Source organism: Hyperolius riggenbachi, chromosome 11 (assembly GCF_040937935.1).
Source record: "Hyperolius riggenbachi isolate aHypRig1 chromosome 11, aHypRig1.pri, whole genome shotgun sequence".
NCBI lineage: Eukaryota > Metazoa > Chordata > Amphibia > Anura > Hyperoliidae > Hyperolius > Hyperolius riggenbachi.
Window position 1 is genome coordinate 112,842,178 of NC_090656.1, and position 25,437 is coordinate 112,867,614.

Sequence of the window (25,437 nt, forward strand, 5' to 3'; positions counted from 1 at the left end):
CAATTCCTGATAGATTTCATGCTGATGTATGGGCAGCCAACAGATCTCTCTCTGATCAGATGCGATCAGGGAGAGATCTGTCTCTTGGTCGCTCTTTCCATACATCTCTAGATGTATGGCCACCTTTAATCTCTCTGCACTCCACCTGCAGCACTGTTCTGTGAACCTATTATTGTATGTGTGTAGAGCGGGATTCTGTATCCTGAGTCTTTGAGGTATGAGTTTTTCCTTTTTTTGCATGTAGTCAAGAAAATGATGTCGCTGTCCAGCTGTGCAAGTTTCTTCAGGTCTTTTTTTCAGTTCCAGGAATGTGCGGTACATTGTGGTATCTTCTAGCACAGTAGTAGTAGGAACATTAGTGATGGCTTACACGGTACAATACTCTACTGCTGCTTCATAGACAACATGACACTAAAAACTAACATTAGATGACCTACATACTGTAGGAGTGCACATTCATATCTGCTTATTTTTACAGTCCTACCTCAGCCTGCCCCGGAGTCTATGCAGCTTCTGGACATTAGGGGGGGCCAGAATCCAGCACAAAACAGTGGGTGTTCTCCCTCCCCCTGACCTTTCTAGGGCCCCCCTTCTTCCCCCCAGCTTCTCAGTTTTGCAGCCCCAGGTGTGGGGGTCGTTTTCTGCCTGTCACAAGTGGAAGAAGGGAGCTGGGCGCAGGAGCTGGCAACTGGCAGGCAGCTTTCAGCAGGTAAAAAATTAATTATAAGAGGATTGCAATACCTGCAGGAAGTTTATTACTATTATTTTACACTTGTACAGTCAAATAGCATGTTGGTGTATTGCTTTTCAATTCTAATTGACATTGGGACACTGCAGGAACGCCATGATTTGGTGGATTAATTACTGGAAAGAGCTGTTTTACAACTACAAAGGTTGAATTGTCTGTGCATGAATTGCTTAAATTTCACACTGAGGCATTGCGTTGTAAAAACAGGATTGCAACAGAGGGAAAAAGCCTCATTGTGCGTTAGTCGTGTGGTGCGACGCCTACGGCAAAGCTTACAGTACATGAATAGTATGCTTCACTGCCACTGTCAATGCGCACGTCCGTTTCGCGCAGCATGTCTCACGCTATTCCGATGGATTTCACCAGACTGCCAAAGCGCCGATGTCAACTTATCATTACAGTATAATCACCTTGCCTTGCTATGCGATTATATTGCCCAACGCAATGTGTTACTGTGACCGTAGCCTTAAGAGTTTCCAGTTCCTGCAGCTAAACTAAAAAGTCACCTGTTTATGAATCGATCGGAAACCTGCAGCTATAACTCAAGATCAGAATTGTCATAGTCTCAGTTTCAAACGTGACATTACATACATTGGCATTGAGATATGCAACGCTAAAGGTGGCAGCAACAAATTTGCATTATATATATATATATATATATATATATATATATATATATATATATATATATATATATATATATATATATATAGTTAGTTTGCTTTTACCTTGTATAGCTGTCACATGTACTCACGAACTATACATAGCGTGCAACTGTACATGTCCTCACGGCATGAGGCAAGTTACAGGACAGCTGCTTATCGAGTTAGTGGGATATGAAGGCAGATATGCTACAGATCATATATGTAATGCTTAATACCCACCACAAGACCTCGGAAGATGGATCAGGGGATAGGCGGTAACGAAAGATCGTTTTCCGATCCATCTTCTGCAAACGTGCACCTCGGGAACAAACGTTGGGTGCGAACGCGACTTTGAACAATCCTGGTAATTAGCACGAGGGCCAATAGGGATCTGAACGACCGTCCACGATTGTCGCTGTGATCTGCCGTCATAAAATGATGTTATGCGATAGCACGTAAACGGTGGTTTGTCATTACGGATTTGTCATGAAAATCTGGTGGGTATGAGCCTTTAGTGTGATACAAGGTGAGCAACTATTATACCAGAAACTGCAGTAATGGTGTTATAATCATTTTAGTGCTCATTTTTGTAAGTGTGACGGGAATCTCAGTTTTGTTTGACAAGCCTGTGAAGAGTGGCTTCCTGTGTAAAGTTAAATTGCAAGCATTTTACATTATGGTGTTCATTTGTTAATAGCCTGCTGTAGTGAGTGCGTTGTGTGGTGAATGGTGCTGTGCTGGTCTGTCGTAGGTCATTCATGGTCATTTAAAGATTAGCAGTTACTGCTGGTCAAGCACACCGATATATATATTTTGTATCCCAGCTACTACCTAATTATCCCCAGCTACATAAGCTGATAGACAGGTACTAATACTGGATTTGGCTTGTTTATTCATCTGGTTTGGCGTTGGCTCTGCATCTGAAAATGTAAAACAATTCTTGTCCAATCAGGAATGAGACAGGTCACGTGACCATATGTCGAGTTGCTATTTTCATTTCTCTCAACATAGCAGGGAGGACTCAGGTTACAGCGTGATAATCTAGCTAATGCTCCATAGTTATTTGTCACTGTGCTTGACTAAAAAAAATCTATCTATCTATCTATCTATCTATCTATCTATCTATCTATCTATCTATCTATCTATCTATCTATCTATCTATGGCCCAGTGCACACCAAAAACCTCTAGCAGATCTGCAAAACGCTAGAGGCTTTTGAAGCAGATTTCAGAGCGATTCTAGGCATGTTTTCTAAACATGCCTAGCTTTTTTTGGAGCGTTTTTGTGTAGCAGATTACAAATATTGTTACAGTCAAGCTGTTACTGAACAGCTTCTGTAACAAAAACGCCTGGAAAACCGCTCTGATCTGGCGTTTTTCAGAGCTGTTTTCCACTTTCCTATACTTTAACATTGAGGTAGAAACGCCTCAGAAATCTCAAAAATGCTGCAGCCTTTGAGTTTGCGTTTGTGGAAAAAACGAACCACTCCGGTGTGCACCATCCCATTCACTTTCATTAGCCAAGCGGATTTCCCCCTGCAAGCATTTTAAAAACCGCTACAGAACCGCTCTGGTGTGCACCAGCCCTATCTATCTATCTATCTATCTATCTATCTATCTATCTATCTATCTATCTATCTATCTATCTATCTATCTAACTATCATTCATCCATCTTCCAGGACTCCTCCTCCTTTTCAGTGCAATATTTCTTTATGGTTTTGGCTGTGTGTTTGATGCCATTGTCCTGCGGAAAAATATACTGTATCTGGGGTGGGTCAAACCATCATGTGGATCTGTGAAAATTATTTTGGGCAATCAGTCATTCTGATCAATTTCCCAAAAGATCAAAAATCAGCCGGGTCCCCGAGCACTGATGGCCCCCCAGGTGACCTCCCAACCTTTTGAGATAAGAAAGAGGGACACTTAGGCCACACCCCTAATCACACCCCGAGACACCCCTAGTCACGCAAACCATAAAGATTTCATTGGAGATACATGTTATATAATTCAAATCCCACTGGTCCTTTCTATCTTGGTTCATTTTCATTCATATTATCCACTTGCCGACCGCCCAGCCAATGGGCGGCGGCAAGGGCTGGGCCCAAACGTCCGCAATACGCCCATCGGCGGCGGCGGGCGTGGTTATGCGGCGACCGCGTCATTCGTGACGCGATCACCCGCCGGTGACAGGCTCCGCCCCCTGGCGCTGTAACCTGCCGGCCGTTTGGAAGCGCCGGCGGGTTACTAGCTACCGGATCGCCGCTACAAAGTGTATAATACGCTTTGTAATGTATACAAAGCGTATTATACAGGCTGCCTCCTGCCCTGGTGGTCCCAGTGATCGCGGAGCCACGCAGGTAAGCACCCAAGCACACTGATCTGCCCCCCCCCCCCCTTCCCTCTTATCGCCCTCAGCACCCCTCAGGCCCCCCCCTGCCCACCCCTCAGACCCCTGTTTGTACCCAATCACCCCCCTAATCACCCATCAATCACTCCCTGTCACTATCTGTCTGTTTTTTTAGTTAGTTCCTGAACTGCCCCCTGGGGGCTCCTGATCCCCCACACTATCAGATCCTCCCCAGCCCCCCCCCCCCCCTGTGTACTGTATACATCTATCCTCCCCTGTAATCACCTGTCAATCACCTGTCATTCACCTGTCAATCACCACTTGTCACTACCACCTATCAGATCAGACCCTAACCTGCCTCTTACGGGCATCTGATCACCCTCCCACACCATCAGATCGCCCGCAGACCTACCCTTTGATCACCTCAAAAGTGCATCGTTTACATCTCTTCTGCCATCTAATCACCCACTGATCACCCATCAATCACCCCCTGTCACTGCTACCACTCAGATCAGACCCCTATCTGCCCCTAGGGCACCCAATCACCCGCCCACACTGCCACCTATCAGATCAGACCCTAACCTGCCTCTTACGGGCATCTGATCACCCTCCCACACCATCAGATTGCCCGCAGATCTACCCTCAGATCACCTCCAAAGTGCATTGTTTACATCTGTTCTGCCATCTAATCACCCACTGATCACCCAACAATCACCCATTAATTACCCCCTGTCACCACCTGTCACTGCTACCAATCAGATCAGACCCCTATCTGCCCCAGGGCACCCAATCACCCGCCCACACCCTCAGAACGACCTTAAACCCCCCCAGACATCCCCCCCGTGTACTGTATACATCTATTCTCCCCTGTAATCACCTGTCAATCACCCCGTCACCACCTGTCACTGCCTCCCATCAGATCAGACCCTAACCTGCCTCTTACGGGCATCTGATCACCATCCCACACCATCAGATTGCTCGCAGGCCCACCCTCAGATCACCTCCAAAGTGCATTGTTTACATCTGTTCTGCCATCTAATCACCCACTGATCACCCATCAATCACCCCCTGTCACTGCTACCAATCAGATCAGACCCCTATCTGCCCCTAGGGCACCCAATCTTCCGCCCACACCCTCAGAACGACCTCAGACCCCCCCAGACCTCCCTCCCTGTGCACTGTATACATCTATTCTCCCCTGTAATCACCTGTCAATCACCCGACAATAACCCCGTCACCACATGTCACTGCCTCTCATCAGATCAGACCCTAACCTGCCTCTTACGGGCATCTGATCACCCTCCCACACCATCAGATCGCCCACAGACCAACCCTCAGATCACCTCCAAAGTGCATTGTTTACATCTGTTCTGCCATCTAATCACCCACTGATCACCCATCAATCACCCCGTCACCACCTGTCACTGCTACCCATCAGATTAGACCTCTATCTGCCCCTAGGGCACCCAATCACCCACCCACACCCTCAGACCCCAGCCCTGATCACCTCGCCAGTGCATTGCTTGCATCTATTCCCCCCTCTAATCACACCTTGAGACACCCATCAATCACCTCCTGTCACCACCTGTCACCCCCTAGCACACCTACCCATCAAATCAGGCCCGAATTTGCCCCGTGTGGGCTCATGATCACTCAGCCAAACCCTCAGATCCCCCTCAGACCCCCTTCCGATCACCTCCCCAGTGCATTGATTGCATCTATTTTCCCCTCTAACCACCCCCTGAGACACCCATCAATCACCTCCTGTCACCCCCCCTGGCACTCCTATCCATCAGATCTGCTCAATACAACCTGTCATCTAAGAGGCCACCCTGCTTATGACCGGTTCCACAAATTTCGCCCCCTCATAGACCACCGGTCATCAAAATTTTCAGATGCTTATACCCCTGAACAGTCATTTTGAGACATTTGGTTTCTAGACTACTCATGGTTTTGGGCCCCTAAAATGCCAGGGCAGTATAGGAACCCCACAAGTGACCCCATTTTAGAAAAAAGACACCCCAAGTTATTCTGTTAGGTGTATGACGAGTTCATAGAAGATTTTATTTTTTGTCAAAAGTTAGCGGAAATTGATTTTTATTGTTTTTTTCACAAAGTGTCATTTTCCACTAACTTGTGACAAAAAATAAAATCTTCTATGAACTCACCATGCACCTAATGGAATACCTTGGGGTGTCTTCTTTCTAAAATGGGGTCACTTGTGGGGTTCCTATACTGCCCTGGCATTTTAGGGGCCCTAAACCGTGAGGAGAAGTCTAGAAAACAAATGCCTCAAAATGACCTGTGAATAGGACGTTGGGCCCCTTAGCGCACCTAGGCTGCAAAAAAGTGTCACACATGTGGTATAGCCGTACTCAGGAGAAGTAGTATAATGTGTTTTGGGGTGTATTTTTACACATACCCATGCTGGGTGGGAGAAATGTCTCTGTAAATGGACAATTGTGTGTAAAAAAAATCAAAAATGTGTCATTTTGAGATTTCTTCCACCCAGCATGGGTATATGTAAAAACACACCACAAAACACATTATACTACTTCTACTGAGTACGGCAGTACCACGTGTGGCACTTTTTTGCAGCCTAACTGCGCTAAGGGGCCCAAAGTCCAATGAGTACCTTTAGGATTTCACAGGTCATTTTGAGACATTTGGGTTCAAGACTACTCCTCCTGGTTTAGGGCCCCTAAAATGCCAGAGCAGTATAGGAACCCCACAAGTGACACCATTTTAGAAAGAAGACTCCCCAAGGTATTCCGTTAGGTGTATTATGAGTTCATAGAAGATTTTATTTTTTGTCACAAGTTAACGGAAATTGATTTTTATTGTTTTTTTTTCACAAAGTGTCAATTTCTGCTAACTTGTGACAAAAAAAAATCTTCTATGAACTCACCATACTCCTAACAGAATACCTTGGGGTGTCTTTTTTCTAAAATGGGGTCACTTGTGGGGTTCCTATACTGCCCTGGCATTTTAGGGGCTCTAAACCGTGAGGAGTAGTCTAGAAACCAAATGCCTCAAAATGACCTGTGAATAGGACGTTAGGCCCCTTAGCGCACCTAGGCTGCAAAAAAGTGTCACACGTGGTATCGCCGTACTCAGGAGAAGTAGTATAATGTGTTTTGGGGTGTATTTTTACAGAAAAAATATTTTTTTTCACACTTTGTGAAAAAAAAACAATAAAAATCAATTTCTGCTAACTTGTGACAAAAAATAAAATCTTCTATGAACTCACCATACTCCTAACGGAATACCTTGGGGTGTTTTCTTTACTAAAATTGGGTCATTTGTGGGGTTCCTATTTTGCCCTGGCATTTTAGGGGCCTTAAACCATGAGGAGTAGTCTTGAAACCAAATGTCTCAAAATGATCTGTGAAATCCTAAAGGTACTTATTGGACTTTGGGCCCCTTAGCGCAGTTAGGGTGCAAAAAAGTGCCACACGTGGTATTGCCGTACTCAGGAGAAGTAGTATAATGTGTTTTGTGGTGTATTTTTACACATACCCATGCTGAGTGGGAGAAATGTCTCTGTAAATGGACAATTGTGTGTAAAAAAAATGAAAAAATTGTCATTTTTTCATCGCCGCCTCTCCCCCGCTGGGGGAGAGGCGGAGATACGCGCTGATAGACGCGCATGGAGGCAGGGCTGCGGCCATTAGCCCTGCCTCACCAGGAAGAGATCCCCGGGACTCCACGAGGGGATTTGGGAGGTAAGGGACCCCCGTTTAGCCGCGTGATAGCACACATACTCCTGCTGAATATAAGAGCTGAAGCGTGATTTATTCTCGCTTCAGAGTCTCTTTAACCACTTGATGACCCAGCCTTTACCCCCCCTTAAGGACCAGCTCTGTTTTCGCTGATCTGTGCTGGGTGGGCTCTACAGCCCCCAGCACAGATCAAACACCAGGCAGAGCGACCAGATCGCCCCCCTTTTTTCCCCACTAGGGGGATGATGTGCTGGGGGGGTCTGATCGCTCCTTCCTGTGTGTGGCTGGTGGGGGGGGCACCTCAAAGCCCCCTCCACCGCAGGATTCCCCCTCTCCATCTCCTCTCTCCCTTCCCCGGAGATCGGAGGCTGCACAGGAACGGATCTGTCCTGTGCAGCCTCTAACAGGCTCCTGCCTGTCATGTGACAGCGATCCCCGGCCGCTGATTGGCGGGGGTCTCTGATCTGGTACAACGCTGCTACTGTTAGCAGCGTTGTACAAATGTAAACAAAGCGGATTATTTCCGCTTGTGTTTACATTTAGCCTGCGAGCCGCGATCGGGGGCCTGCAGGCTGTTTACGGAGTTCCCCGCTGTGAATTGACAGGAAGCAGCCGCTCGCGCGAGCGGCTGCTTCCTGATTAATTAGCCTGCAGCCGGCGACGCAGATCTGCGTCGCTGGTCCTGCAGCTGCCACTTTGCCGACGCGCGTTATGAGTGCGCGGTCGGCAAGTGGTTAAATGTTTCTGCTCATCAAAAACCGTTAACTATTAGTCAAAGATAACATAATTGAACACAAAATGCAGTTTTAAATGATTGTTTTTATGATTTAGTGAGAAGAAAAACTCCAAATCTACATGGCCGTGTGAAAAAGTGATTGCCCCCCTTGTTAAAAAATAACTTAACTGCGGTTTATCACACCTGAGTTCAATTTCTGTAGTCACCCCCAGGTCTGATTACTGCCACACCTGTTTCAATCAAGAAATCACTTAAATAGGAGCTATCTGACACAGAGAAGTAGACCAAAAGCACTTCAAAAGCTAGACATCATGCCAAGATCCAAAGAAATTCAGGAACAAATGAGAACAAAAGTAATTGAGATCTATCAGTCTGGTAAAGGTTATAAAGCCATTTCTAAAGCTTTGGGACTCCAGCGAACCACTGTGAGAGCCATTATCCACAAATGGCAAAAATATGGAACAGTGATGAACCTTCCCAGGAGTGGCCGGCCGACCAAAATTACCCCAAGAGCGCAGAGAAAACTCATCCGAGAGGCCACAAAAGACCCCAGGACAACATCTAAAGAACTGCAGGCCTCACTTGCCTCAATTAAGGACAGTGTTCACGACTCCACCATAAGAAAGAGACTGGGCAAAAACGGCCTGCATGGAAGATATCCAAGGCGCAAACCACTTTTAAGCAAAAAGAACATTAAGGCTCATCTCAATTTTGCTAAAAAAATCTCAATGATTGCCAAGAAAATACCTTGTGGACCGACGAGACAAAAGTTGAACTTTTTGGAAGGTGCGTGTCCCGTTACATCTGGCGTAGAAGTAACACAGCATTTCAGCAAAAGAACATCATACCAACAGTAAAATATGGTGGTGGGAGTGTGATGGTCTGGGGTTGTTTTGCTGCTTCAGGACCTGGAAGGCTTGCTGTGATAGATGGAACCATGAATTCTACGGTCTACCAAAAAATCCTGAAGGAGAATGTCCGGCCATCTGTTCGTCAACTCAAGCTGAAGCGATCTTGGGTGCTGCAGCAGGACAATGACCCAAAACACACCAGCAAATCCACCTCTGAATGGCTGAAGAAAAACAAAATGAAGACTTTGGAGTGGCCTAGTCAAAGTCTTGACCGGAATTCTATTGAGATGTTGTGGCATGACCTTAAAAAGGCGGTTCATGCTAGAAAACCCTCAAATAAAGCTGAATTACAACAATTCTGCAAAGATGAGTGGGCCAAAATTACTCCAGAGCGCTGTAAAAGACTTGTTGCAAGTTATCGCAAACGCTTGCTTGCAGTTATTGCTACTAAGGGTGGCCCAACCAGTTATTAGGTTCAGGGGGCAATTTCTTTTTCACACAGGGCCATGTAGGTTTTGAGGTTTTTTTCTCACTAAATAATAAAAACCATCATTTAAAACTGCATTTTGTGTTCAATTATGTTATCTTTGACTAATAGTTAACGGTTTTGATGAGCAGAAACATTCAAGTGTGACAAACATGCAAAAGAATAAGAAATCAGGAAGGGGGCAAATAGTTTTTCACACCACTGTATTTGAAAAATGTCAGCACAGAAAGTAAAAAAAAATCATTTTTTTGACAAAATTCATGTCTTTTTTGATGAATATAATAAAAACTAAAACTCGCAGCAGCAATCAAATAGCACCAAAAGAAAGCTGTATTAGTGACAAGAAAAGGAGGTAAAATTCATTTAGATAGTAGGTTGTATGACCGAGCAATAAACCGTGAAAGCTGCAGTGGTCTGAATGGAGAAAAAGGCTCTGGTCCTTAAAGGGAAGGTTCAAGCAAAATAAAAAAATGAGTTTCACTTACCTGGGGCTTCTACCAGCCCCATGCAGCCATCCTGTGCCATCGTAGTCACTCACTGCTTATCCAGTCCTCTGCTGGCAGCTTGCCGACCTCGGAGGTCGGCGGGATGCATTGCGTACATTTTTACGCATTCCTGCTAGTGCAGGAACATTAACACATACATTTTTACGCGTTACTGGTTCAATGCGTAAATTTTTACGCATTGAACCAGTAACGCGTAAAAATGTATGTGTTAATGTTCCTGCACTAGCGGGAATGCGTAAAAATGTACGCAATGCGTCCCACCGAGGTCGGCAAGCTGCCAGCGGGGGACTGGAGCAGCAGTGAGTGACTACGAGGGCACAGGATGGCTGCATGGGGCTGGTAGAAGCCCCAGGTAAGTGAAACTCATTTTTTTATTTTGCTTGGACATTGCCTTTAAAGAGAGTCTGAAGCGAGAATAAATCTCGCTTCAGACCTCATAAATAGCAGGGGCACGTGTGCCCCTGCTAAAACGCCGCTATAGCGCGGCTTAACGGGGGTCCCTTCACCCCCAAATCCCCCTCGATACACCCGGGGAGCGCTTCCTGGTTGGGGCAGGGCTAGCCGCCGCAGCCCTGCCCCACGCGCGTCTGTCAGCGCGTATCTCCGCCTCTCCCCCGCCCCTCTCAGTCTTCCTTCACTAAGAGGGGCAGGGGAGAGGCGGCGATGCGCCGCTGACAGACGCGACTGGAGGTAGGGATGCAGCCGTTAGCCCTGCCTCCAGGAAGCAATAAATCACGACCAAATCTGCGACCAAGTGTCGCAGTGGTCGTTTTGGGGGTGAAGGGATCCCGTTAAGCCGCGCTATAGCGGCGGTTTAGCAGGGGCACACGTGCCCCTGCTATTTATGAGCTCTGAAGCGAGATTTATTCTCGCTTCAGAGTCTCTTTAAGGGGCGAAAAGACTGTGGTCCTTAAGTGGTTAACATTTAAAAATAAGAAATATATCAATTTAAAGGATATAAATAACATTTAGAGTATATTAAAGGCATTTTTTTCAGTAGAAAAATACATATTTACATAGATCTGTGCACAAGTCCTGAAAGAGGGACAAATGAGTAAGAAAGAGGGACAGGGTTCTGAGGCACTGTCCCTCCAAAAGAGGGACAGTCGGGGGCTATGCAAGTCTCTCCCTGCTTCCCAGGGGCATCTGCAAAGTTTTTATGCTGACAACAATGATGCAGGGGCCCTGAGGAGCACAGTAAAATTGAAAGGGAGTTCTGGTGGGGTGACAGCTGGCTCATGGGTCCTGGAGGACAAATATACTAAGGGGGCAGGGGTCCCCAGGTAAAAACTTTCACCAGGGCACCATTGTGGCTTGAACCGGCCCTGTCAATCAGAGGGGAATGCCAGACAAACACATGCACAGTGTCTGGGATGTTTGATCTAGTGTCCCCCACTGAACCCTTTGGATACAGACAACATGGAAGAACAGGGTCAATGCAGAAACAGTACAGTGTAGGTGTGAGATGCAGAGCACCAGATCATGTCATTCAAGCCCTGGCCAACTCCATTTTCTCCCTCCTTATCCATTGCTTCTTGCCACTTCGTTGTTCCCAACATAGTAACAATAAGTCGCTAGCCTGCAGGCTATTGATGTGTCTGTACATCCTTAGGTGCCAACTGTCACTCGATGGATCAATTTCTGATCCCTGCTGGTGGACAGTCCTTGTACTCAAGTACAACGCTCATGAAAGCAATAATTTCTTAGTTGTTTTCAATTTGCTGGCAGAAGAATCGACTACTGATTAACTGCTTCCGGGCTGACGCAGTTTGAATCTACGTCCTGTTGCTCTGACTGGACCTAGATTCAACATCCTGATGATTAACGCATCCCTGCTGTTACTGCCGATCTTGCTGCTCTGAACCCGCCGCAATTCGCCCGCTCTGTAAGCAGGTCAGGAGCCGCTTTCATTGGCTCCTGAGTCTGACTGCGTGATCACGGAGAGCCAATCACATTGGCTCCCATTGATTGACAGCGTCAGGAGCCAATGAAAGCAGCTCCTGACCGGCTGACAGCACTCCGCCGTCATAGAGACGGCAGAGAGGAGTCTGCGGCAATGGAGCAGTGTCGAGAGCAGCGGGTATGTGCGGCGATTCATCAGGAGGCGAGGTTTTGCCATGCCAGCAGTCTCTGGTCCGTAACGTGGCAGAGACTGCTGGTATGGAAGTGGTTAATGAGCAATTTGATCATTATTATCAGATTGCTCATTGATTGGGAGTGGATATTGGATGGTGTGTAGCGTTGCCAAACACTAAGGGCTAGTTCACACTTGCTTTAAAAACGTATCCGTAGCTACGTTTTTTGTCCCGGACAAAAAACTGAGCCACGGATACCAATGTTAAAAATAGGAACAGTACACACTCAAGTTAAAAACGTATCCGCGTGCGATCCGCGGAATACGTTTTTAAACCCGGAACGCAGAGTCCGGACTTGCAGCATTTTTCACGGACCCGTATACACGTACGGGTAGTGAAAATCAATGGAGAAACGGGCCTCCCTCTTCACTGACATTTTGGGACACTGGAAACGGATAAGTTTCCAGTGTCCCTTGTTGAAGGATGGGGCCGCCATGCTGGAGGGGGTAGCAGCCAGGACGGGGGGCTGCGGGGAAAGCGGCGGCCAGGGGGGTCACACTGCCCCCCCCCTTGCTCACCTGGGTGCCCCCCGTCCCCGCTCCCCCTCCAGCTCGCACATAATGTAATAAATTATACCTGAAGTTCGGCGAGCCGGGCACTTCCGCCCACACCGCTCGAGTCACTTTCTGCAATGCCACCCTCTGAAATACAGAGGGCGGCATTGCAGGAAGTGACTCGAGTGTTGTGGGCGGAAGTGCCCGGCTCGCCAAACTTCAGGTATAATTTATTACATTATGTGCGAGCTGGAGGGGGAGCGGGGACGGGGGGCACCCAGGTGAGCAAGGGGGGGGCAGTGTGACCCCCCTGGCCGCCGCTTTCCCCGCAGCCCCCCGTCCTGGCTGCTACCCCCTCTAGCAAAAAAACCAAAAAACACGCAAACGGATCCAGAACGTGTGCTGCAAAAAAGGCAGCACGGATCCGTTTGCATTCCGGTTTTTTAAAATCGGAGCCCGGACCGCGGATGCGTCCCGCACCCGGAGCTAGTGTGGCCCTGTTGTAAGGGCCCATTTCCACTGATGTTATGCCCACTGGCGTATCCAGACGGGGGTTCTGGATGTATGGAACTCCCCCCTGAGACTCCTGTACCTTTAAAAAAAATTCCCTGAAATCGCTGAAGCAGACAAGCTGGTAAATATACAGAGGCTTGCCTGCAGGGTCTGTGGGAAAAACTCAGCTCTTTCCCTATTGTAAAGACTGCATGTAGACAGCTACATAAGGTATGTCACAGGTTGAAAAGTTTTTGACAGTCCCCAATCTCCAGGAGGGCTGCCTGCAGCTTGTGTGAGAGACTGACCATCCCTTACATTCTCCACACCCCTATGGACGGTATACCTATATCATTCCCCTATTCCCACAATCCTCCCCACCATGTTGTTAATGTTTTGTTTTTGCTTTGGCAATGCTAAATGTATTTGGTCCTGCCAATAAAGCTCTTTTGGATTTGGCTGGCAAGGACAGGAGACACAGTACATGCAAGTAGCCTGTGTGATGTGGGACTGCAATACAGATACGCTATCTGCTCTATGGCCTAGTGCACACCAGAGCGGTTCTGCTGCGGTTTGTGATCCGCTTGCGGGTGCGGATCTGCTAGGGTAATGTATTTCAATGGGCTGGTGCACACCAGAGCGGGAGGCGTTTTGCAGAAACGCATACTCCCGGGCTGCTGCAGATTTTGGATTGCGGATGCGTTTCTACCTCAATGTTAAGTATAGGAAAAACGCAAACCGCTCTGAAAAACGGCACTTCAGAGCGGTTTGCCAGGCGTTTTTTTGTTACAGTAGCTGTTCAGTAACAGCTTTACTGTAACAATACAGGAAATCTACTACACCAAAACTGCTAGACAAAACCACAAAGCGCTAGCTGAAACGCTACAGAAAAAGAAGAAAAAGCGTTTCAAAATCTGCTAGCATTTTGCGGATCTGCTAGCAGGTTTTGGTGTGCACCAGGCCTATCTCAGTCTCTCCACTCCACCTGGGGGGCAATCTCCCCCCAGGTCCCCTTTCATTCAGTGATTTAGGGCTGGTGTCTGGTGTATTCAGGTTTGTTGTTGTAAGGCAATGCAAAATACTAGGCTAGCTGATAAAACTGCAATTAAAGGGCAGGCAAGCTAGTATATATACACAGCATGATGCAGAGCTTGCCTGGAGGGTCCGTGGGCAAAAATCTGTCTCTCCCCTATGTCATAATGACTGCATCTTGTTAAACAAGGTGAACATTTTTTGACAGTCCCTAGACTCCGAGAGGGCTGCTTTCTGACTTGTGTGAGAGACTGGCAGGGACATGAGTCCTATTACAGGCAAGTAGCCTTTGTGTGATGTGGGACTGCAATACAGATAATGCTCCATCTCAGGCTATTCTCAATTTCTCTCCACTCCTCTTCTCTCTGGGCTAGTGCACGCCAAAATCACAATAGCAATCGCTAGCAATTAGTGAGTGCGATTTTCAGAGCGATTTCTGAATGAATCACTCAAAAAAATGCTACATGTGGTATTCCTGCGATTTTGAAAAAATCGCAACGCTGCTGTGGGAACACCCTCATAGGGTAACATTAGCCAAGCGCTTTTCAAATCAATGTTGATTTGAAAAACGCTCAGAAGCCCTCTTTGTTTGCACCAGCCCTCCCTCATTCACCTTTGTTTCCCTCTTCCCCTAGTGCTGGGTGTCTTCTTGTCATACAGGAAAGCTAAATAAAAGTGCAATCCCGGTGAGGCAAATTATTATTATTTCGTATTTATATAGCGCCGCCATCTTCCGCAGATGCATATATCCCTGCATCATATGGGTATCGCTTGTGCTATGTGACATATTCCACTGAATTGTCCAAACTAAGTCTATCTCCCGTTCCTCTCTCGGGGAGTTGTTCCAGCGCTGTCCCCTGTTCAAACTTGCTGCTTCCAGAAGCCCTCAGAAACACTTGTGTCCTTGAGTACTTCCAAAGATAGGCAGCTCCGTAATACGCCAGCGCACTTTTGTGCATGGGCAGTATGGAGCCACCTGTATTCGGAAGCACTCGGGGACATAAGTGCTTCTGGACCTTTCAGGAATCCCCCCCCCCTTAAAAATCTTGCGTTTGCCCCTGGTTATGCCATCGCAAATGCCTTTTACACCATCAGCAAGCTAATACTCAAAATAATTTTGGCAGTAGGACACTCATTACAAATGCATGCAACATTTTGCAGCGACGTGCATGCAGGGAATTCAACACTGTCTGGCTGCAGCTCAGCTGCAACAAACAGAAGATGTCCCAGTTGAGATCATGCTAGCCATGCTTGTTTCGGACACTTGTTAAATTAGTAAGGATAGTCTGCATCTCAAGATTCTACAACAGTATTTTGCAATTCAAAAAAGTTGAAATCTTCAAAATCTTCATTGCACAAAAAATGCAAAAAGTGTTATTCCTTTAAATTAGCTGTAGTTATTAAAATCGGCCAATCTTCATGAGAATCACAGATATTATCTTGTGTCATTACACACTGACAAATGGAGTCTTCATGAGGCTGACATATTACATTCTGGCTTGGAATAGTAGTGGTGTTCGTTTTTCTAAAAAAAAGGATTATTTTTTACTTCCATTCCATACGATAATTTTGGTCGAATAAACAGGAATATTGAACATTTCTATTGTACCATGTATGGGCACCATAAATATAGTGCAGCTGGAGGATTGTATTATTATTTAAAGCCAGTAGTTAAAGCATAGCTGAAACAAAAAAATACTTACCTCAGTAGTGGAAAGCCTCTGGATGGTCTGAAGGCTTCTCCGATCATCCTGTAGCCCACCGATCCAGCCCTGGGTCCCTCTAGACCAGGGGTCTCAAACTCGCGGCCCGCGGGCCATTAGCGGCCCTCGGTACAATATTTTGTGGCCCGCGCCGGCAAAAGCAACACGGAAGCGAACTATTTTACTTTATAGTTCGCTTCAGTGCTCCCAAGTAATCCGCCGCATCCCCGCCACTAAACGAGGGCTGCAGAGCCCCCAAATCCCCCGGGCAAACATCCACGACTGCGCTGAGGGGCAGAGCTTCCAGCTGTAGCTCTGCCCCTCCTGACGTCAATAGCCGCACGGATCGCCGCCTCTTCCCGCCCCTCTCTGTGAAGGAAGAGTGAGAGCGGTGGGCAGAGGCGCCGATCCGCCGTGATTGACGTCAGGAGGGGCAGAGCTGAAGCTGAAAGCTCTGCCCCTTCAAGGAAATGCCGGCAGATTGCCCCCCAGGCGATTTGGGGGCTCTGCAGCCCTTGTTTTGCGGTGGGGACACGGCGGATTACTTGTAATGGGAGCACTGCAACGAACTATAAGGTAGGACACTTTATGTTCAGAAGAAATAATTAAAACTGTTAATTACATTTTAAGGACTTTTTTGTGTGTGAAAAAGGCCTCATCCTGACTTTGCCTCCTGCTGCCCCCAGGTAAATTGAGTTTGAGACCCCTGCTCTAGACCATACATGTCAAACTCCGGCCCGCGGGCCAAATATGGCCCTCAGAGCCATTAAATTTGGCCCTCAAGTGGTTTCCCCACTTTGCATTATGTTTGGGCAACTCTAGACAACCAGGGAAGCTATATTTTATGTGACGCCCTAGAATAGCAGGGAAGCCATATGGGGGAGGTAGGGGAAATGCACTAAACACTAAGGAACTGTGTAGGGGAGGGTGGGGGCCTCTAGACACCAGGAAGCTGTATAGGAGTTGGAGGGGGGGGGGGCATTAGACACCTGGGAACTTTATAATGGAAGATGGTGGGCAGTAGACATTGAGGTTGGCGCGCAACTTGGTCCCAGTGTACAATTTCGGCCCACTTTGTATTTGAGTTTGACACCTCTGCTCTAAACCTATTTGACAAGAGCCTTGTAGCGCTTGGTCCTCGGTTTGAATCTCAGCCAGGGCACTATCTGCATGGAGTTTGTGGGTGGGAACACAGTAGGCAGTGCGTGAAAGGTAGCGTTTTGCCGTTTGTGCGTTTAAGTGTGTTTTGAGTGCATATGCGTTTTGCATTTCACACATGCGTTTTTCTTGCATTTTTATGCCAAGAAAAACCTTTTTTTTATGCATTTGCATTTTGCACATTAAAAAAAATGCATATGCGTTTTGTATGCGGCTTTGATATGCATTTTATGCTAATCACTCAGAAGTCAACAGGAAGCGGAAATACATAATCAAACTGTTTTTTTTTTGTAAATGCACTAAAACGCAATACCTCTGCGTCACCATTGGTTTTCATTATGTGCATTTTAGATGCGTCTTGGAAAAATATGCAGAAAGTCTTGCGTTTTTAAAAATGCACATTGCAGAATGCAAACATCTACTTTTTTATGCAGCCCCTTAACTTGCATTATGTGCGTTAACGCTGCGTTTTCCGCAATGCTAATGTTTCGGCCTAGTGTGTTCCTGCCCTGTATGTTCTCCCCATGTCTGCGTGGGTTTCTTCCATGCACTCTGGTTTCCTCCCACACCCCAAAAACATGCAGATAAATTAACTGTTTTTCTCCTAAAATTGGCCCTAGACTGCGATCCATTCATAGACATAGGACTATGGTAGGGATTAGATTGTGAGCCCCTCTGAAGGACAGTTATGTGACAAGACAATATATACTCTGTACAGCCCTGCATTAGGGCTGGAACCTACTAGAGCGATTTTGTGAGCATTTAACGATTCAAAATCCTAGTGATTTCCCTAAACGCTCAGCTAATGTTAATGGATGGCTTCCACTGGAGCGATTGCGATTAGCAAAAAACACAAACGTAGGGCATGCAGCATTTTTAGCGTTTAGCGTTTCTGCAATGTAAAGTATATAAACGCTGGTGTAATCGCTCGTCAAAACTTACACAGAGCAATTTTGCTAGCATTTTGAAATTACTGCACACTTTAAAAAAATTTAAATGACCAATCAGAACCAATCAAAATTAAAACCGCTACACAATCGCTGGCAAAACGCTTATACTTTTTAAAATCGCTAACAAAATCGTCAGAAAACTCATCAAATCGCTTACAAAACGCTCATACAGAATGCTAGCGATTGCGATTTGTTCCAGGCCTCAGATGTCTGCTATAAAAATACTAAATAATAATAGTAGGTTTCTTGTGACCGCACTCCTACTAGGCACAAGCCCACTCCAGATTGTGCATGCATGAGTAAAGACCATGCATGCCCAGTTAAAGCTACCCAGACACAGCTTTTTTCCTCTGTTCACAAGCACTTTGTTCTACTGGGCATATGTGGACCTCACTCGTGCTTGCCCAGTCCAGATGCGCTAATGGACAGCCGGAAGTGCTGCCAGAAGAAGAAGAGTGTCCAGTGCAGGAACGGTGGTCTCGAAAAGGATCTGGGAAACCTCTGGACAATCCAGAGGCTTCCCACTGCTGAGGAAAGTATCCAAATTTTACCACTCCTTCCCATCACAGGATTGTTTTACAGTGTATATTCATACATTCATACCGACCATACTATAGCCAAGCAGCATATACTGTTGCTAGGGGAGGGGAGGAGGGGCAACGCATGGTGTGTGATGGAGCAATATGTTGACATCACTTCAAGTTCTGGCGTGCCGACTTTGTGGGATACCTGTACGTACTAGATTCTCAACTAAGACGGCCACAAGTCTCGGCTAAGTTCCATCTAGTATGTGCACTGGGCTTGGTACTGAGGTATCAGGCTTCAGATTTTTGTAAACATGGGAGATGGAGGCTGGACATCAGGATGTGGGCTTTTCCTAAGAGGATGGGGAGGAGCAAGATGGAGACAAACAACGAAACCTCTGAGCAAAATGTTGCACAGATGCAAGTTGAAATTATAGCAAACTGATTGAAAATACCGGTACCCCAGTCATAACTCATTAGGCTGACTGCCAAAAGGAGAACTGAAGATTGTTTGAGGCAACAGAAACCCTAAATAATGTATGTATGTATGTATGTATGTATGACTACAACAAATGGCCAAAAGCTGGATTCCAACCGAATAAAGTCACACTCAACTATTTGTGAGACTGTGTTTAGTTAAGTGGGTAGTGGAGGCTGGAGTGGGGGATGACCAGCTTTTAAGTCTGACCATGTTGTTCACGTTAGAAGCAGTGAGCTTAGGCAGCATACTAGTCAACCTTACTGGAGTCCTAGCTATGTACACATGCTGGTTTCAACTCAGCATTGGAGGACAATAAAGACTGGTTCGGCTGAGAATCGTGACTCAAACCAGCATATGTACAGTGGCCACACAGTGTCTGATAAACATCCGGCATGCCGGATCTTTAGCTACCCCCGATACATTTGGTATAACTACATTTAAAATTACACTTTAGTCTGCGGATATTGTCCTGAGGTACTGCCTCTGGCTGAGAAGCATGAGGTCATGAGTTTGACTCCCTGGTCAGAAAATAAAAATATACACACTTTTGTGCTACATTTCCACCATGTGTAGACATAAACCCACACAAAATCAGTACAAATTATGTTTTTTTTTCATGTATTTTATTTATAAAGCATAAAAAGTACATAAAAAAGACCCAGGGCAATTTAATCATGTGGGTGGCTAATGACATGCACTATAGATTTCCCATGATCCTCGCTGGGCCAGTAGCATTGCTGTATACTAAAATGTGCAGAACCGGCAGCTCAGCTGCTCATTGGTCCAGTTTGCCCCATTATGCCTTTTTGCTTTTTAGCTGAGGTTGCAATTGTTGCATGTGGTTAGAGGAAGGGAAAGCTGTTTACCTAACAGAGAATACTGAAGCGGCATAGAGAGAATTAACAATATAGCCATCAGAAACGAGTGGGTCTTTTACAGATGAAGCCTTAATTCACAAATACCTGTAGGCTGGGAAGATGCAAAGTAGGAACAAATTACAATTCCCGTACACAGATTTACCAGCGGTAGTGCATAGACAAATAGACATAGCACGTTAAGCAAATCTTTTCACTGCACAGCTGTTTCTTCAACTTGTATCACATTAGTACAGAGATTCCAAAGATTTTGCAGTAAGAGGCAGGAATATTGGACTGATGGGACAGAGGTAAGATAAGGCAACATGGCTTCACAATCTGTTTCTGTAACATTTTGGAACTTTATGGAATATTTGTGCACATTCTTCTGCGAAAAATCATATCAGGATTCTGAAAGAGAAGAACGAGAGGAAAGCCATAGTTAATCACATGTTCCCAGCAGATCATGCCCTCTTCTATAGCATAACTCCCAACCTTTTGACATAAGACAGAGGGACACAAGCCACACCCCTGCCATACCCCTAATCAGTGATCACACATCTGCCACACCCCTAATCACACATCTGCCACACCCCTAATCACACATACCATATATTTCATAAGAAAAAATTGTATAAGAATTTATACCACACTGGTCCTTTCTATCCTGGTTCATTTTTCTCCATATTAATATTTGACAAGAAATATATCAATTTAACCGGTTAAGGACGATGTTAATTGAAATCTACGCTCCGTTTTGATACTGATTTGGCTGCCAGGGCGTAGATTTCAGTTCACCGACGCTATGCATTCTCGCTGCTCCTGCTTATCTCGCCGCCGTCTCCCCGCTGCAGCTCTCTTGCAGATGTGTCGTGGAAGGTGAGGGGAACCTATTTAATGCCCCACAAATGTATATGCTACTGTGATCGTAGCATATAAAATAGGTGAGTCGCACTCCTGATGGGTGACTGATATCTGGTGGAGGAATAACATAAGGAAGCGCTGCTGAATAACCTATGTTGAACTTTTGTGGAAATTTACTCATTTCTGAACAGAAGCGCAAGCCTCATGAACGATTGAAACAGAATTGTTTTTAGTCTGTGGACTATATCATCACTTTTAATAGTGTCTGTTGAAGGATTTATGTATGTTGTAGGGAGTATCTATAGCCCACAAGTGATACATTGACACCTAGTGGATGATAAGATATTTTACTTGGAATTGAGATTATAATTAGTGTGAGCGCTGTTTTTTATTTTTGTTGTCATTAAAATCGGCTCATGACTGGCTCATAGGAACTCTGCCTTCATAGAGACTGCAGAGTGTGTGGCCTGAGGTTCGCGGCATGGACGGCGGTTGCGACAGGTATGTGCGGCGATTGGTAGTTATTCCGCCGTTTCTTGTACCAGCGGTCTCTGGACCTTAAGGGAGCAGAGGCCGCAGGTATTTAAGTGGTTAATGGATGGTAACAACGTTTATAGTCAATCAATACATGTTTCAGTAGAAAAATACATACATTTACATAGATCTGTACAGAGGGACACATGGAGGAGAAAGAGACCGAGGGATTGGGTTCCTAACAGATTGTCCCTATAAAAAAGGGGACAATTAAGAGCTACTGTTTGTTCTATAGTCTGTCATTTATTGGGCAGGATTAGCAGGTAAAATGTAAGCCTGTACTGAACCTAGAAGTGAGATGCATATGGGAACTGCCATTTTCATTTTTCTTACAGGACAACTGAAGTGAGCGGGATATGGAGGCTGCTATATGTATTTCCGTCTAAACAATGCATATTGCCTGGCTGCCCTGCTAATCCTCTGCCTGTAATTCTTTTAGCCATAGACCTTGAACAAGCATATGCAGATCAGGTGTTTGACCTAGCGGAAATCGGAGGTGAAAATAAACTGATAAGATAAACATTTGTATCTATCCTTCTACTTCTGAAAATGACTTATCCTTCTACTTCTGAAAATGACTTAGCTAAAAAAGTAAGCTTAATGTTGTATTGCCTCATATAACTCATAGGCCCATATGCAATTCACCTTTTCTCCTGAGTTTTCTCCTACGGTAGGTGATATTTTCACAACTTGTAAATAAAATGCTTTTTAAACCACCAGCAAGCAAAACAATGTTGAGAGTAATTTTTCACCTACCGTACTTTATCCATTGCAAAGTGCTAAAAACTTATTTTAAATTTAAGATGAAAAATTATCTCCTAGAAAAAAAATGCAGGAGAAAAGTAAATAGCATATGGGTCCTTGGCCCATATGCAATTCACTTTTGCTCCTGAGTTTTCTCCTAGGAGATAATTTTCATATTTTCTTTAAAATAAAATAACTTTTAGGCCTGGAACCCACTGCAAACCGCAAACGCTAAACGCAACCGCTAGCGTCTTGCCTGAGCGGTTTGCAAGCTGATTCATGCGAGTTTTCGGTCGCGTTTTGCAACAGTGTATTTTTTTCCCCAGCGGGTGCCTAGCGTTTTGCGTTTTGCGTTTTTATCCTGATTGGTCCTGTGAATTATTTTTCATTTTGTTACAGTGTGCTGAACCGCAAAACGCTAGCAGAACCGCTCAGTTTAGGTTTTGCTGAGCGTTTCTGCTAGCGTTTCAATACTTTACATTGAAGCGCTAACGCTCCCAAAATGCTGCATGTCCTGCGTTTGCGTTTCTGGGAAACGCAAACGCTCCTGTGGAAGTTGCCCCATCCATTAACATCAGCTGAGCGTTTTGGCAAAACGCTAGCGTATCGCAGCGCTGCCAAAACGCTGCCAAAAGCGCTCCTGTGGGTTCCAGCCCTAGAGCATTTTACAATTGAAAAAGCACCTACAAGTTGGTGAAAAACTGCTATCAAAATTATTCAGAGTATTTTCTTGCTTGCTGGGATTTAAAGACACTGAAGCGAACTAATTTTGCCCATTTTACCTTATAATTCGCTTCAGCGCTCTCATGACAAGTAAACCGCAGCGTCCCTGCCGCTAAACGAGGGCTGCAGAGCCCCCAAATCCCGGGGGACAATCCAGCTGGCATTTCCTGGAAGGGGCAGAGCTTTAAGATTTAGCTCTGCCCCTTCTGATGTCAATCGTGGCGCATTGCCGCCTCTGCCCGCCCCTCTCACTCTTCCTTCACAGAGAGGGGCGGGGAGAGGCGGCAATCCGTGCGGCGATTGATGGCAAGAGAGGCAGAGCTAAAGCTCATAGCTCTGCCTCTCAGAGCAGCAAAATCCACGACCAAGTTGGTCGTGGATATTTGCGGATGGATTTGGGGGCTCTGCAGCCCTCGTTTTGCGGCGGTTTACTTGTCATGAGAGCACTGAAGCGAATTATAAGGTAAAATGGGCAAAATTAGTTCGCTTCAGTGCCTCTTTAAAAGGCATTTTATAACAAGGTGTGAAAATATCACTCAGGAGAAAAAGTGAATTGCATACGGGGCCTTGTCATAAAATGCCTTTAAAATCACCAGCAAGCAAGAAAATACTAAAGAGACTCTGGCCCAAATGCAAATCACTTTTTCCCTTCAGTTTTCTCCTGAGAAATAATTTTTCATCTTCAATTTAAAATAACTTTCCAGCAGTTTTCAACTAAAATAGTAAAAAAAAGGGAGGTGATTAACTAATATCAAAATTATTTTAAGTATTTTCTTGCTTTCTGGTGGCTTAAAAGGCATCTTATTGACAAGTTTAAAAATATCACCTAGGTGATAAGTCAGGAGAAAAAGTGAATTGCATATGAGCCTCTGTATTAAAAAAACAAAACACTCTGGTGGATACTTACCTCAGGATGGGGAAGCCTCAGGGTCCCAATGAGGCTTCCCCATCCCCTGCAGGCAATCCAGCGCTGGCTTCCCTGAATCCTCCAGGAATCCTCCCCCGACAAGCCTGACAAGACAGGATTTATTTACCTCTTTGATCCTGCGCAGGAGCAGTAGCGGCTCTTCTTTCAAGATAGGCAGAAATAGTCGAGCCCGATCGTATCCGCTCTACAAAAGGACTCGCGCCTGCGCAGTAGAGTGGATCGATCGGGTTTTGCCATTTCCGCCTTAGCCCGAAGGAGGAGCGACTAGAAGCAAATTTTTACCACACCGCACTTCGGGGACCCGGGTAGGCTAACGGTGGGACGGAGGAGAACGGGGGAAGCCTCCTTAGGATCCAGAAGCTTCCCCCTCTGGAGGCAAGTATCCCCCAGAGGGATTTTTTAATCTACATATCCTCTTTAAAAATAATTTTGACAGTACCTTTTCACCAACTTGTAGTTACCTTTTCAATTGTAAAATTGTTTATAAGTTATTTTAAAGAGAATAAGAAAATTCTCTCCTATGAGAAAACTCAGGAGAAAAAGTGAATTGCATTGAGGCCATAAAGGCCCATATGCAATTAACTTTGTCTCCTAAGTTTTCTCATAAGTGACATTTTCAAACCAGTGAATAAAATGCCTTTTTAGACACCAGCAAACAAAAAAAACCACTCAAAATAATGTTTATAACACTTTTCCACCTACTTTTAGGTATATTTTAAATAGAAAATGAAAAATGATCTCCCAGGAGAAAACGCAGGAGAAAAAGTTAATTGCATACAGTATGTGCCACAGTCTTTCAGTGTCCCTGAAGTTAAAGCCTTGTATACACACTTGACTAAAGATGGCTGAGGTAGCCGATAATGGCCGCCTCAACCGATAATCAAGCATGTGTACTGAGGCTAGCTACCCCCGACCCATTCTACTGTGCACAACGCTTCTCGCCCACCATGTAACATCATGCACATGCCTCTCCGTTGCAATTCCGCATAGCAACAGAATGCATCGTCAGCTAAATTTGTGACTTGCATCTGTGCTGGCCAGCCCAGCAATGACACCCAAGGATCGGATACCGTTCCCGACAGGCGACATCCATCACATCTTACAATATATGAACTATTGACCTTGTTTTTGAATTTGTTGAATTGGACTAGAAGGTCATGATGAATACATATTTTGCTAAGAATTATTTTTGTTGTTAAAGGCATATGTAGCAGATTGAAATTACCTATTGACCTTTTTTTTTAATCTATTCCTGTCATAATCCTTATCAGTGAGTGTTACACTATAGTCCAACTAGGTCCCTACTGGAGAGAAACCATCACTTGCTCAACTTATGTGTATCTCCTTCAGGCAGAAAAAGGAATAAAAAGGAGCACAGCATAGTTATTTCTTTGCTTGCCACTGTACTTACACATGCCTATCTCATCATGTCACCTTGGGTACCCTTTAATTTTGACTGGATTTGCTGCATGCTTGTTTCAGGTGTGTGATTCAGACATTACTGATGCATGAAAGATCAACAGGACTGCCAGGCAACTGGTATTGTTTAAAAGGAAATAAATATGGCAGCCCCTTATACCTCACTTCAGTTGTCTTTTAAACAGCTCTACAGTTGTAGAGATCATCAATGAGAGGATCATTTTTATGACTTGTTATATTCTATTGCAATTTGTATATAGCTTGGAATGGGTCTATGCTAATCAGAATCAATAGCAAATGCTTTCATTAGTCCAGTTCTAAACTGCACACTATTTGCAACAAATACTGTATTTTTTGGACTA

The 25,437-nt window shown here is 45.4% G+C and overlaps 2 protein-coding genes across 3 annotated transcripts in view; one reads left to right on the forward strand and one right to left on the reverse strand.

Moving 5' to 3' along the window:
* The first annotated feature begins 635 nt into the window (after positions 1-635).
* Positions 636-25,437, forward strand: part of PRR33 (proline rich 33) — a 30,389-nt gene continuing 5,587 nt past the window's right edge. Inside the window, exon 1 of the mRNA XM_068260455.1 lies at positions 636-709. The gene's annotated coding sequence lies outside the window, so the exon portion shown is untranslated. The remainder of the gene's footprint in view (positions 710-25,437) is intronic.
* The window catches only part of LSP1 (lymphocyte specific protein 1), a 129,813-nt gene continuing 123,992 nt past the window's right edge, over positions 19,617-25,437 (reverse strand). For both annotated transcript variants that reach the window (XM_068260456.1, XM_068260457.1), the window contains exon 13: positions 19,617-20,274. The gene's annotated coding sequence lies outside the window, so the exon portion shown is untranslated. The remainder of the gene's footprint in view (positions 20,275-25,437) is intronic.